The sequence below is a fragment of the Macaca thibetana genome, chromosome 14 (assembly GCF_024542745.1).
Source record: "Macaca thibetana thibetana isolate TM-01 chromosome 14, ASM2454274v1, whole genome shotgun sequence".
Classification (NCBI taxonomy): Eukaryota; Metazoa; Chordata; class Mammalia; order Primates; family Cercopithecidae; genus Macaca; species Macaca thibetana.
In genome coordinates, this window is record NC_065591.1 from 35,287,225 (window position 1) to 35,302,153 (window position 14,929).

Below are 14,929 nucleotides of genomic sequence, written 5' to 3' on the forward strand. Positions count from 1 at the left end.
CTAGCATACAAGTATTTGTTCAAATTCCTGCTTTCAATTCTTTTGGTTATATAACCAGAAGTAGAATTGTTGGAGGCAGGTGTATTTGTCTCCATTTTTTCCTCATTAAAAAAATGAAAAATATTAATGTTCCCAAAGCCACTGTATTAGTGTGTTCTCACAATGCTACTTATACAAAGGAATACCTGAATCTGGGTAATTTACAAAGAAAAGAGGTTTAATTGGCTCATGGTTTTGCAGGCTATACAGGAAGCAGGGATAGCTGAAGCCTCAGGAAACTTACATTCATGGCAGAAGGTGAAGGGAAAGCAGGCATGTCTTACATGGCCAAACCATGAGGAATAGAGTGAATCAGGAGGTGCTACACACTTTTAAGCAGCCAGATCTTGTGAGAACTCACTATCATGAGAACAGCAAGGGGAAAATCCGCCCCCATGATCAATCACCTCCTCCAATATTGGGAATTACAATTAACCATGAGATTTGGGCAGGAACACAAATCTAAACCATATCAACCACATTACAAGTAGCAAGGCTGGGATTCCAACCCAGCCAGATATGTCTGATTCTAAAACTTATGTGCTCTTTTTTTCTAATATCATGTTGACTTATGAGTTTTGATATATTTTTACTCTGTTATTATGAAAAGCTTTTGCTTTTCTATAAGACATTTTTACTGTTCAAATGGCCCAGAATGCATTGACATGACAAAAAATGATTTTGCTAAAGTTGTAGTTATTGCCTTGTTGTATTCATCATGTGTTCATATTACCAAAGTTGAAAGAAATAGAAAAAATGGAGAGCAACATTTCAGGCATTTAATTCTCTTAAGATTTACATAAATACAAATTTACACTAGACTTATTACCAACCCATTCATAGTACTTCCCGATGGAAATTGCTTGACAATAACATTTATGTACACATATAAGTAATTAAATCAGATTAACTTTAAATCCTATAATTTACATTTTGCTTAGTGTTAATCACTGAATTTTTTATACGCAAGAAGAAACAGGTAAACCAAAACAAATGCTGGCAAATAAAGCAAAAGAATACAAATAAGCAATAATTGTCCAAGAGACCAGTCAGACACCAAAGTATATTGTTACATACAACAGCACCTGCTTTCATGAGATGCATTTTTTTTTCAAATACTCCTACAACCTTCCAGCAGTGACAGTGAGATGATGGGTGTCATACTTGTACAGTACATGTGCTAACTCTTAGAGCAGAAAATAACATTCACTCCTACCCTTCTGAATTACGAGGAGTCAACCTTGGAAAACCCTCCCATAAAAGTAAACTTTCCATCTGCTTATCATGAAATGCAGTGCTGCTGGAGGGCTTCTTTATCTCTACAAATTATTAGAAAAATGTATGCTTATTTTATGAACAATAACCTCAGTGAAATATATATATATATTTAAATACATATTAGATGAACTTAATTCAGACAAATCTGACTGATGTGTATATAAAAGAAAGTTGGGTTTTGATTGCAAAATTAAAATCCCAATATACATTACTCATTTTAAAAATAATTCTGACCAACCTTTACAATGGTTGTGAATTTTATTTCTTCCATTGTTTCCCAAGAGACATAGGAAATTTCAGTATCTTTGGCAATATATCATATCACATTTATAGCTCAATAATTGATAAGGCTTATGGGAGATCTATCTCTAGCCGTAGTAACTCTATTGCGTATAAAAGTTGCTACTGCTCAATTTGAGATGCTACAGGGACAATTGTCAATAGTTTCACAAATTGTCAGTAGCTTCACATTTTCTGTCTAGCTTGATTTCAAGGCTTTCTTGTTCTTTATGGATTGTTCAGTAATAAGGCATTTTACTTGAGTGTACGTGCCCAAAATTCTGAGAACTCTCATTTCTCATTCTATCTGCGGAAACAAAGATAAAAATTTGTCCTAAACAAACCTGGTTTTTGTCCATTTATTATATTGTGTTCAGAGATAGTACCAGTTGATTCTATTTTACTTAGTCATTTCTAATCTCCTGGTGATGAAATTGTCTGGAATACTTAAGTACACTTACATAAAAAATACATTTCATCTCTTTTTCCATAGGATGTGTTAAGGATCTTCACATTAAAAGTGTAATGTATTCCCATGTTTACTTAATTTAACTTTCTCACAATAGTGGTTTGCATCTTACATATTTTATATATCTCAGTGTTTGTAACTCTTTTTAAAATGGATTTTAGCTCATAAAACTCCTTATATGTATAGCAAGCGGGTTTTTACTTATAATTACTGCCTTTAAATATTTATCACAGAATAGGAGTTATATATAACATTGTATTAGACACCAATTCTGTAATACTTGCCTCGCAATTAAATATACTCACTGAAAGTCAGTATGAGCAAAGAGTGTCTGTTCTATGAGTTCTTTAAAGGAATTTAAACATGACTAGGAGAGCCAAGTATGATATTTTAGATAATTATCACAGCAACTAACAATAGCCTCAGGACTGGTACTTCTAAAAATTTAAGGGTAAAACCTGTCATGTTTAAGTAATATACCAGATACGAGAGAAAAATACTTTCCTAGAACAGAGTCTATCTACAAAATAGTTCAGGGACACTATTTGAGCACTGAGATTGGAGGAAGGTGATTTTGAGTGTCACTCTCTGTAGAATCTTGCCTGTTTTGCCTTTGGCCTAGTTCCTCAGGAAACATGCTGATTTCCATGCCAGGAAAGGTAGCTGTTGAAAATGACAAGAACAAGGCATTTAACTAATTGACAACATCAAGGACATCATAAGAACTCGAAAGAATGAGACTTTCCTGTTTGTGATCCTATGAGTCATAACAATGTTGGCAATTCTTTTCTTCCTTATGGAGAGAATTGATTGCTGTGGGAATGGGGTTGGAACATCAGCAACTGCAGAAGCCCTGGGGTTAGTGCAGGGGCCATAGAAGAGTGATTCTTCGAGGGAACAGTAAGCTCCAACACCCTGAAAGAGGTCAGCTGGTGCCACAGGGGAGAACACAGAGGCAGCCAACACCTTCTGAAGGTCGAATGGAAAGAGTGGCAACTTTATCTTCAAAAGCCCACTTTAATTAGTCATCCTGGACCCTATCAGGGGGAAATCTTGGTCTTGGAAGGATTTGGGTACCAAAAATTATGTTGATGAAGACAATAAAGCAGAAACTTTTATACCTTCTCTTGTGATATCCAGGTTATAGTTTTATAATACAAGTATTCATATCGCTATCCTTATATCTATCTCTTATACCCCCTTTTCTGTTTGAAATGCATTATTCATTTTAATTCGATAGTTAAAACTTTACCTCACTTTTGATAGTTGATGGGTTGCCATTTGGTAGGTGGAATGCATTAATTTCTTTAGTGTCTCTCCAAGTTTTTAAAAAATTTACTAGGGTTGTTCTGGAACAAAACATGTGAGCAATATTTGTTCTGTCTTTCTGATGCCCAGTGGACTACCTTGTTTATATTATTTATTTTATGATTTGACTTGAAGGCTCCTATGTGAATATTACTTAGATATTGGTATTTTCACTGTGTTCTTTATTCTTGGTTGTTAAATTATGTCTTCCAAAGCTGAATTATTTCAGAGAATGATCTTTTAAAAAATGTCTTTCTTTTTTTAACTGCATTAAATAACAAGTATGTTATAGATTTCTAGCAAATACTTGTTACTATTATCATTATCTTTATTAGTACTTGTATCCACTGCTTCAGCCCACTTATAGTCATAGATTAATATAGTTGATAATTGTAAGTGCTTCCCTCCTCTAGATTCACCAGATAGTAAACTTTGTATATGGCACTGTAACTTCCCTTACGCAACCCAAGTTTCAAAATCGTGGGTTTAAGATCTGTGATTTCTAGGATTTAGGTTTCACAGATACTATGATAAAAACTTTTTTCAGGAGATCATCCAGAAGGGAAATGACTGGTGATTGATTTCTACAGCTCTCATGCAACCAACTGAAAAGTGGCATTTCAAAACATGAGTTTGAATCCACAAAGGGAAAATACCAGAGAGGAAAATTGACTGACTGGTTTCAGTTCTCAGCATTCCAAATCTTACTCCTCTTGTCTTAGGCAGTTCAGTCTGTCTAACGAAACAAACATAACAAATATCATAGAGTGGGTGGCATAAACAACAGAAATTTATTTTCTCACAGTTCTGGAAGCTAAAAGTCCCAAGATCAAGATGCCAGCATGGTCAATTACTGCTGAGGGCTCTCTTCCTGGCCTGTAGACAGCTACCTTCTTGCTGTGTTCTCACATGGAGGCTGGGGATGGAGAGAGGAAGAGGGAGAGGGAGCGAACAAGTTCCCTTGTGTCTATTCCTATAAAGGCACTAATGTCATCATTAGGGGGAAGACTAATGATTTTCCAAAGGCCTCATCTCCAAAACCATCATGTTGGAGTTAAGGCTTCACTATACAAATTTTGGGAAGACACAATTCAGTCCATAGCACCTTTCTACAGTATCAAATGGCTCAAAACAATAATTATTCACTAAAGGGTGTAGTAGGAGCTGAGGACTATGCTGGGTGCTATGGGAGCCACGAAGAAGGAAGATGATATAGATAAGAACTTGATTTGATGTTAGTAAGTTTTCATATCTCTTAGTAAGAAAACATAGATGTAGACACATAATTCTCTTTCTAACGTTTTTTAAATGGCAGAATGATTTTGAGGTTCTTCATTGGGAAGGAAAACTTTAAGATGCACAAGAAGAGTTGGTAGGAAAGTTGAGTAGCTCTTCCTTTAAGATGTGTCCTTTAAGATCGTGCCTAGGTGTTCTTTAAGAACAGCCTAGAGAGGCCTATTTTTCCTTTTTCCCTGCAGTTCTTAAGGGGTTTATGTAGTTGTGTAAACTTGAGTTTGAATGTCAGTAGCTTGAAATTGTATGTTCTTTTTAAGTTCAAATGGGACCATCATTTTATCTGTAACAACATAAAATTAAATGAGGAATTAAAGTAATCAGAAAGGAAGGGGAATATTAGTCATTTCATGCCTATAATGTGGAAGGCATTTTATATACTATAGCTTATTTAATTCTCATAACCACATTTACAAAATAGCTATTTTTATCTATATTGTATACAAGAAGGAAGACAATAAAGCTTAGGGAGATTAAATGATCTTGTTTTAAAAGCACTTATTCTGCTAATAAGTGGTAGAAATAGAATTTTAGTCAGACCATTTTGACTCTGAAGCTCATAATCTTTTTTACCATTTCAAACTGTTTCCCTGAAATAACTACAATTAGCTAGTGTTCAGTAACTGAATATCTATTCAATTTTGTGTGTTTTCTTCTCAAACTCCTCTGCATGTTAATAGCATTTGATTTGCTTCTATATTTCCTCATATTCTCTAATAATCAACATTAGATATTTAAGCAGGTTGAAAAGGATAAAAGCTCATGGCTTCATTGTTCTATCAATTGATCCAAAGCAATTTGATTGAAAGGAAAGAGAGTGGTGTTTGCCCTAATATATTACTTGAAGAGTTGTATTTTACAAGAAACATGATGAGTATTAAGATAAGAGCTTATGGCCAAATAAATTTCAGGAATCCTGGTTTAAGTACAAACAGATTTGTACCTTGGATAATTTCCTATATCTTTAAAATGCTAATGTGCCAGTGTATTTCCAAGAAAGTAAAATGAGCTTCAGTGTTTCAGAAAATTATTTGCCCGCAAAACTCTATTATTACTGAATAACTATTAGCATCTTATGGAAAATAGAATACTCAAGTATAGCTTGAAGCAATGGCTTCCGGCAATGAACCACACCTGTTTCATTTGAGTGGTTATTCTAAGATCACTATGAAAGTACATTTATCTTGTGAGTTAAAACTTAGAAGCACAGAATGCATATGTGGGTGAGCTAGTTCTTTCATTGCAATTGGTAAAGCAGTTTGGAGAAGATGGTAAACAAACCACACAAATATGTGCACAAAATTCCATTTGTCTGTGTAGTTCAGAGCAAGGTGAATTTAAGATTTAATTGCGCTGATGGAGCGTGAGTGTGGGCAGACTGGGGGTGTGGGTGGGTGGTATTCATTTTAGGCTACCATTATAAAAGTAGAACTCGCTTGGTTTTACTATTAGCACACTATGTGCCTTCGTAAACAGGACACAATCTGGAACCTTATTCCTGTATTAAATATACTTTTTCTGCAGCTCATTTTTAGAATTTTGAGCTTAGCTTCCGCATGCTGTTATAGAGAAGGTTTAATGTGTGCCTACAGAAGGCAGTTCTCGTGGAGTCCAGGGGATTATGGGGAAGTAATACATGAACTGGCATTGTTGGGAAGAGAAAAACTGATGGCCACAGATCACTCTCTCAAGCTCTCAACCATCTGGAGGATGCCATATGGAGGAGGGAAGAGTTCAGAGAGGACCAGGACTTAAGTCATCAGAATATAGTTTAGTTTAGTCTCCATTGGACTAGCTCTGATCGTAAAAAGCTGACTACAGTTGTCTTCATTCTGCCTGTTGAAATCATACAAGACAAGGTTTAAAAAATGGGTCCACCTTTTACTAGCTGTTTGTTTTTAAATGATTCAGTTTTCCCAAACCTTATATGAATCATCGGTAACATGAAGATAATGCTTGTTTAATGGACTGATTGTTATTATTAAAGGGAATAATGTATGTAAATCACCTACATTGTGTTTGCCTTGCTCATAGTTGATAAATAATGAGAGCTGCTTTCCTTTTTAATTGAGGTTTTTGGATGAGGTTGGAGAAAAAGAATTTGAAGAGTGGGACAAGAAGGAGCCTGGTAGAGGGAACATATGCTGGTGCTTTTCTATATTTGATACTGTTTTTATGTTTAGAAGACAAATCAGTTTTACATTCCAGGCAAGAGATGGAAAATGCATTTAATTTTTGGTGACCTTTCTCTAGTTCTTATTCTCTTTTTTCCTCTCTGAAGGCTTTTATAATGACGAATACTTTATTTTTCTTGAATTTCTTCCTTTGGCTCCCACAGAGCTCTCCCATCTTAGTTCTGCTTCATTATGTGACTGCACCACTTCCTCCAGTGTTTGAAAAATTTGCGTTCTGGTTATCCATCGCTGCATAACAAACCACCTCCAAACTTCTTGGCTTAAAACAATGACAATCATTTTATTTTTATCCCTCATGGTTCTGGAGGTTGATTGGCTCAGCCTGGTTTTTCTTACTTAGGTTCTCTTAAGCAGCAATCAGGAATGCTGGGCTAGAATCATCTGAAGGCTTATTCACTCACGTCTGGCTCCTGGGAAAGAGGGAGGAGATGTGAGTAGATAGAAACTGCAGAAATTGGAGCGTCTTTCTCTGATTGTATAGTGTCTCTTTTCACATTTTCACAGTTTTTTAGTACAGCAACTTTAAGGCAGCCATGCTTTTTGCACGGTGGCTCAAGACTTCAAAAGTGCAAGAGGACGGAGAGAGAGAACCAATGTTTTATTACCTAACCTCAGAAGTCATGAATGATCACTTCTGAAACATTTTATTCATCAAGACAATCACAAAAGCCTGCTCAGGTTCAAGGGGAAGAGAAATAGACCCCACACTTGCTGGGAATCAGACAAGATTCTTCAAGAGCATGTGGAACAAGAAATATTTCTGTGGCCACCTTGGGAAAATAAAACTTAACCACAATTTGCCCTCTGGTTTCTTCATGCAAAATAGATTCACTCTGTGTCCTGGTCCCCTAAAACACACCCCATCCTGCTCACTTACCAAAGAAAGTCTCATTCCATTTGACATTGGACTCACGCTGAAAGACGATGATCTTGGCATGTAAGTAAGGTTCAGTGTGGATAAGGCTCTGTAGTGTGGTTCCTTGTGTACAACTTCTTGAGGAATCTCTTGTTCTAAGACCTTTACATGGAAGTGACATGCTGTCTGGCTCTCTCTCACACCCAGCATATAATGGTGGGACAGGTAACATAATCACAGTAGACATTCCTATTTTAAAAAGGGGAAATTGAGGTATAGCAGTCATTGGTTCATAGTAATTCTGAAAAAGTACCTGGGTATATGTTGCCAATTCCTTGATTAAAGTTCAGTTGTACTGGGAATGACTTTTTCATAGCCCTTGGCTTTACCTTTTCTATAAAATGTAGTCTGTGTGTGAGGCTTAATAGTTTTGTCTGCCTGCTTTCTGCTTGTAGAAGTTCGAGTCCAAAGTCCTCTTTAATATTGTACTGTCTCCGTGCCTTTCACTCTAAGCTGATCTCATACCTTTGAAAACTTAGTGTTTTTTAAAAAGTGTATCAATTTTATAATCTACTCCATTATATAAAAGCCACAACCAAAGATCTCTTCAGTGTAATTCTTGTGCTACTTTGGACTTCCTGTGTGACTATTGTGGGACAATGTGCTTCAGATTCTTAGAAGCCCAATGTGTAATAGAAAGGATCTATGAGACATGCCTTACTATTCTTAGTAAATCTTTTGTCAGTTTGAGATAACACCTTAAATTTTTCTTGACAAAAGTTTTTACAGTCATATTCTTGGTTTTATCTTTAGATCATGTTTTCTTGATTGTATGCTAGACTTTTTCTCTGTCCTAAATTCATTTCTTAATTTTAGCGTTATTTTACCTCCAGAGAGGCTCAGAATGAAAATGTTTTCTTTATCTAGCAAGTCCCTGCTCCTTTATATTTAACAATTCTTTCTTTAGATTGTCTCTCTTCTCTTGCACTTTACTATATAGGCAGCTAGAACAAGGCAGGCAGCAACTTCAATGCTCTGTTTGGAGATCTACTTACTTAGATGATTTAGTTAGGTTAGTTTCCTAGTTTCCGTATTATAGCTGGCAATGATGGCCTAAACTTTCCAATATGCTTTCGGGTTAGCCACACATCCTACTTGGCAGCTCAGGGAGTCAAAGGTACACACGTTTCAAGGTAAGACCTATTCTTAGAAGTCATGCAGACTTATTTTTTATTTTTATTTATTTTTATTTTTTGACATGGAGTCTTGCTCTGTCGCCCACTCTGGAGTGCAGTGGCGTGATCTCGGCTCACTGCAACCTCCGTCTCCCGGGTTAAGTGATTCTCCTGCCTCAGCATCCCCCAGTAGCTGGGATCACAGGCGCCCTCTACCATGCCTGGCTAATTATTTTGTATTTTTAGTAGAGACGGGGTTTCACCAAATTGGCCCAGTTTGAGAGGCTGTTCTCAAACTCCTGACCTCAAATGATCCACCCGCCTCGGCCTCACAAACTATTGGAATTACAGGCGTGAGTCACCACGCCCAGCCTCAACCTTATGCATTTTATTTCTCTAGGTAATCAAAAAGCCCACTCAGGTTAAAGAGGAAGAGAAATAGCCCCTACTTCATGATAGGGGTAGGGGGGAAGTGGCACGGATCTAGAAAAACGTGTTGGAGTAACATGTTTTTATGACCATTTATGCAAAATGTAATCTAACACACCCTGAATATAAGTGTTACCAATGTTCTGTGGTGTTTTTTTTTTTTTCCCCCCTGTTCCACTTTTCTTTCCATAATTGTTCCTTGGCGATTTTGTTTGTACTCATGTCTTTAATATACTATGTATATGACTCTCCAGAATCATCAACCTCATCATAATCAGCCTCGTTATCAAATGGCTAACACATTTTGAACACCAACACTGATCCAAACACTATACTAAAGGTTTTGGATGACCTGTCTTTATGTAGTTCCTACCACAAACCTATGACATTTTTTTTCTGTTTTATAGAGGAAGGTTAGAGGGTGAAGTAAGTTAAATGCAACCAAACAGTTATTATATAGTGCCTTTTTTTTTTTTTTTAAATCTGTGATCTTTTACCTGTAGAGTCCACATCCTTAACCATTAGTTGAAGTTGTCTCCTAGAGGTTTTTATATCTCTGGCTCTGACTTTTTCTACAAGGAAAAGTGCTTGCTGGATAATGCCACCTTTTTGAATCTTCTCTTTAGACAGGAAAGTGGGGAAGAGAGGAGGGCTACAGACCTGACTGGTAGGTGTCCTGTGAGCCGAGACTGGAGAAGGAAACATCCCTCTCCTAGAACCATATAATTCAAAGACAAGGCACTGTTGGAATCTGGTCGTTGACCAGAGCAAACCAGAGAAGAAGGCTCTTATGTCTTATGAGACAAAGTTTCTGCGACATATTATCAGGGAGGACTGGAATCAAGCATTTGCTTAGGAGATTGTTGAGCTGGCAAGGTGGGAGAGAAGTTGGGCAAAACATTGCCTGTTGGTAATAAGTAGCCAAAGCTCAACTTAAATGCCTGCTCATGGAGTAGATGCCATCGAATTTCTCATTATTCCATTAATGTCATGAACACATTATCTTCTCCATATAAGAGATTCCAAAAATGTTACTACCATAATGAAGTGCCTTAAAAGTAATTTATGTGGGCCGGACATGGTGGCTCACACCTGTAATCCCAGAACTTTGGGAGGCCAAGTCAGGTGGATCACAAGGTCAAGAGATCAAGACCAGCCTGGCCAACATGGTGAAACCCCGTCTCTACTAAAAATCCAAAAATTAGTGGGGTGTGATGGTGCACACCTGTAGTCCCAGCTACTCAGGAGGCTGAGGCAGGAGAATTGCTTGAACCTGGGAGGTAGAAGTTGCAGTGAACTCTGCCTGATGACAGAGCAATACTCCATCTCAAAAAAAAAAAAAAGGTAATTTATGTGAAAACAATTTAGATGCCTTAGTTGACTAACACTTCAGTGTGAATCTACAGTGCCCTCCTGTAACTGTTTTTTAAAAAATGCTGAGAGGAAAATAGGTTGCCATAGAAAAGCCTGCAGCAAGGGAGGTGAGAGGTCCATGCTGTTCTGAGTATCTACAACCACTGCTAGAGTAGGTACAGTGTTCTGATCAGGGCAGTCTCTTCAAGGTTCAGATCTCCTCTCCTTGGCTCTTCAATAGCTTGGCTGGGGAAGCCATTCAAAACTGGGTCAAATTAACTACAGATGAAGAAAGTAAAGCAATTTATCTGGCAGAAACCAGGTTATGTGTATTTGTTTTCTTCAGCTGCTATATCAATCACATCTTAGTGGCTTAAAACAACATGAATATATTAAGTTATAGAGTTCAGAAGTGCAACATGTGTCTTACTTGGTGAAAATCCAGGTGTTGGCATGGCTGCATTCCTTTCCAGATGCTCTAGGGGAGAATCCATTCTCTCTTTCCAGCTTCTAGTGGTGCCCACATTTCTTGGCTTGTGCTGTCCCTTTAACACAAACGATCATGGATGAAGTCCTTTGCATGTAGCATCTCCCTGACAGGACATTCTTCTGCAATTATACAATTTTAAGGATTTATTAGGCCCACCTAGGTAATCTAGGATACTCTTCCTATTTTTTAAGACCAGCTGATTAGCAACTTTAATCTCATCTATACTCTAAATTGCCTTTTGCTGTGTAATCTAACATATTTACTGTTTCCAGGGATTAAGATATAGAGATATTTGAGGGTCATTATTTGTCTAGTAGGGACTTTATACATGTGAATGTCTATCTGGATGTCCTCAGTGAGGAAAAATAGGATTAGTGATCAGAAGCATCAAATAAATGTTTAAGATTTTTGATTGCCTGCAACATTTCACACATACACACACACACCTTTTTTTTTTTTTTTTTTTTTTTTGAGACATGGTCTCACTCTGTCATTCAGACTGGAGTGCCGTGGTGTGATCATGGCCCACTGCAGCCTCGATGTCCTTGGGGTCACGTGATCCTCCTGAATAGCTGGGACCATAGATGTGTGCCAGCACACCCAGCTAATTTTTTGCATATTTTGTAGAGATAGGGTTTTTCCATGTTACCCAGTCTGGTCTCAAACTCTTGGGCTCAACTCATTCTCTTGCCTGGACCTCCCAAAGTATTGGTGGGAGTACAGGCATGAGGCACTGCACTCAGCCATATTTCATATACTTCCTTTAGATTGTCATTAATTATCTTCTAGGAAGAAACTATGCCTTCCTAGATGAAGAGACAGAAGAAATGAAGAATTCAAGAAGCCGGTGAACTTGCCTTTAGGAAGTGGTAGAACTGAATGTAAACTTAGGAATTAATGTGTTCCCATCTCTGGAAGCAGCCAGTTTATTTGGGGGCAGCTCTACTTCTAAATTTTGACTACTAAGATGGTAAGATGGGAAAATCATAAGCTTTTGAAGTCCCTGTATCTGAAAGTGGTTTGATCAGAGATTGGATGCTGTCATTTGAAGGAATGGTTGGGGTTGAAGGTGATGCAGAGTTGGATAAAACTCAAATCTCTTTACTAGTGTGAAACTAGTTCTTGCTGCAATTTTGTAATAATCTTCCAAGTAATTCCATACCTAATGGTTCTTCCATCTGTAGTTCATATAAGAAATCTGTGATCATGGTACAGAATATCTTCAGTTTAAATCTCAGCTGTTGTACTTACCCTTAAGTCATTAGGATATTATTTACCCTCTCTTAACTTTGGTGTTCTCACTCTAAAAGAGAGATAATGATAACACAACCTTTTCAGGATGAAATGAAGTCTAAATGAGCACAGTCAAGTAAAATTTTTATCACCATGCCTGTCACACAGTAAGCACATAATAGGTTTTGTCAATTCTTATTTGGATTGTCATTTTTACTCACTATATACATCTCAAACACAGCTCTAATCATGCAGCTTTCTTAAATATTAATACTTATTGCCCCCCACTGCTAATGGAATAAAAAGCAAGATGCTTAAGCTTGACCTGCAGTGTCCTCTCAATATGTCTTTCCATTGCTTGCAGAAGCATACAATCCAGACATGCTCATTTCCTTTGTATCTGAACAAGCACATGTCACTAATTTTCTTGTTTTGGTATTCTTGCATCACCATTCACTTATTTTAGAATGTTCTGATCCAAATTTCCCCAATCCAAATCATTCCTTAAGAATAAGCACAAATATAAGGAGTAAGGAAAGGATCCAGTTTCAGCTTTCTACTTATGGCTAGCCAATTTTCCCAGCACCATTTATTAAATAGAGAATCCCTTCCCCATTTCTTGTTTTTCTCAGGTTTGTCAAAGATCAGATGGCTATACATGTGTGGTATTATTTCTGAGGACTCTGTTCTGTTCCATTGGTCTATATCTCTGTTTTGGTACCAGTACCATGCTGTTTTGGTTACTGTAGCCTTGTAGTATAGTTTGAAGTCAGGTAGCCTGATGCCTCCAGCTTTGTTCTTTTGACTTAGGATTGTCTTGGCAATGCGGGGTCCTTTTTGGTTCCATATGAACTTTAAAGTAGTTTTTTCCAGTTCTGTGAAGAAACTCATTGGTAGCTTAATGGGGATGGCATTGAATCTATAAATTACCTTGGGCAGTATGGCCATTTTCACGATATTGATTCTTCCTATCCATGAGCATGGTATGTTCTTCCATTTGTTTGTGTCCTCTTTAATTTCACTGAGCAGTGGTTTGTAGTTCTCCTTGAAGAGGTCCTTTACATCCCTTGTAAGTTGGATTCCTAGGTATTTTATTCTCTGTGAAGCAATTGTGAATGGAAGTTCATTCATGATTTGGCTTTCTGTTTGTCTATTTCAAGATAGAGACTTAACTGTTAGACCTAATACCATAAAAACCCTAGAAGAAAACCTAGGTAATACCATTCAGGACATAGGCATGGGCAAGGACTTCATGTCTAAAACACTGAAAGCAATGGCAACAAAAGCCAAAATTGACAAATGGGATCTAATTAAACTAAAGAGCTCATGCACAGCAAAAGAAACTACCATCAGAGTGACCAGGCAACCTACAGAATGGGAGAAAAGTTTTGCAATCTACTCATCTGACAAAGGGGTAATATCCAGAACCTACAAAGAACTCAAACAAATTTACAGGAAAAAACCAACCCCATCGAAAAGTGGGCAAAGGATATGAATAGACATTTCTCAAAAGAAGACATGCATACAGCCAACAGACACGAAAAAATGCTCATCATCACTGGCCATCAGAGAAATGCAAATCAAAACCACAATGAGATACCATCTCACACCAGTTAGAATGGCAATCATTAAAAAGTCAAGAAACAACAGGTGCTGGAGAGGAAGTGGAGAAATAGGAACACTTTTACACTGTTGGTGGGATTGTAAACTAGTTCAACCATTATGGAAAACAGTATGGCGATTCCTCAAGGATCTAGAACTAGAAGTACCATATGACCCAGCCATCCCATTACTGGGTATATACCCAAAGGATTATAAATCATGCTGCTATAAAGACATATGCACACGTATGTTTATTGCGGCAGTATTCACAATAGCAAAGACCTGGAATCAACCCAAATGTCCATCAGTGACAGATTGGATAAAGAAAATGTGGCACATATACACCATGGAATACTATGCAGCCATAAAAAAGGATGAGTTTGTGTCCTTTGTAGGGACGTGGATGCAGCCGAAAACCATCATTCTTAGCAAACTATCACAAGAACAGAAAACCAAACACTGCATTGTTCTCACTCATAGGTGGGAACTGAACAATAAGATCACTTGGTCTCGGGAAGGGGAACATCACACACCAGGGCCTATTGGGGGGAGGGGGAAGGGATTGCATTGGGAGTTATACCTGATATAAATGACAAGTTGATGGGTGCAGCACACCAACATGGCACAGGTATACATATGTAACAAACCTGCACCTTATGCACATGTACCCTAGAACTTAAAGTATAATAATAAAAAAAAAGAAAAAAGAAGCACAAATAATGCCCTCTCCATGACCTTTTTCTGAATCTCAACAAGAACTGATTTCCTCATTTTGTTATAAAATGATTATATATGCATATATGTAAGGTGATATTAATTGATGTATAGTAGTATTTGTGTATTTGCCACATATTCCCTCCTTATACATCATTTAAAACTGAACTCTTAGTTACTATTTTAATATGCTGTATAGGTATGGCTCAATTACTT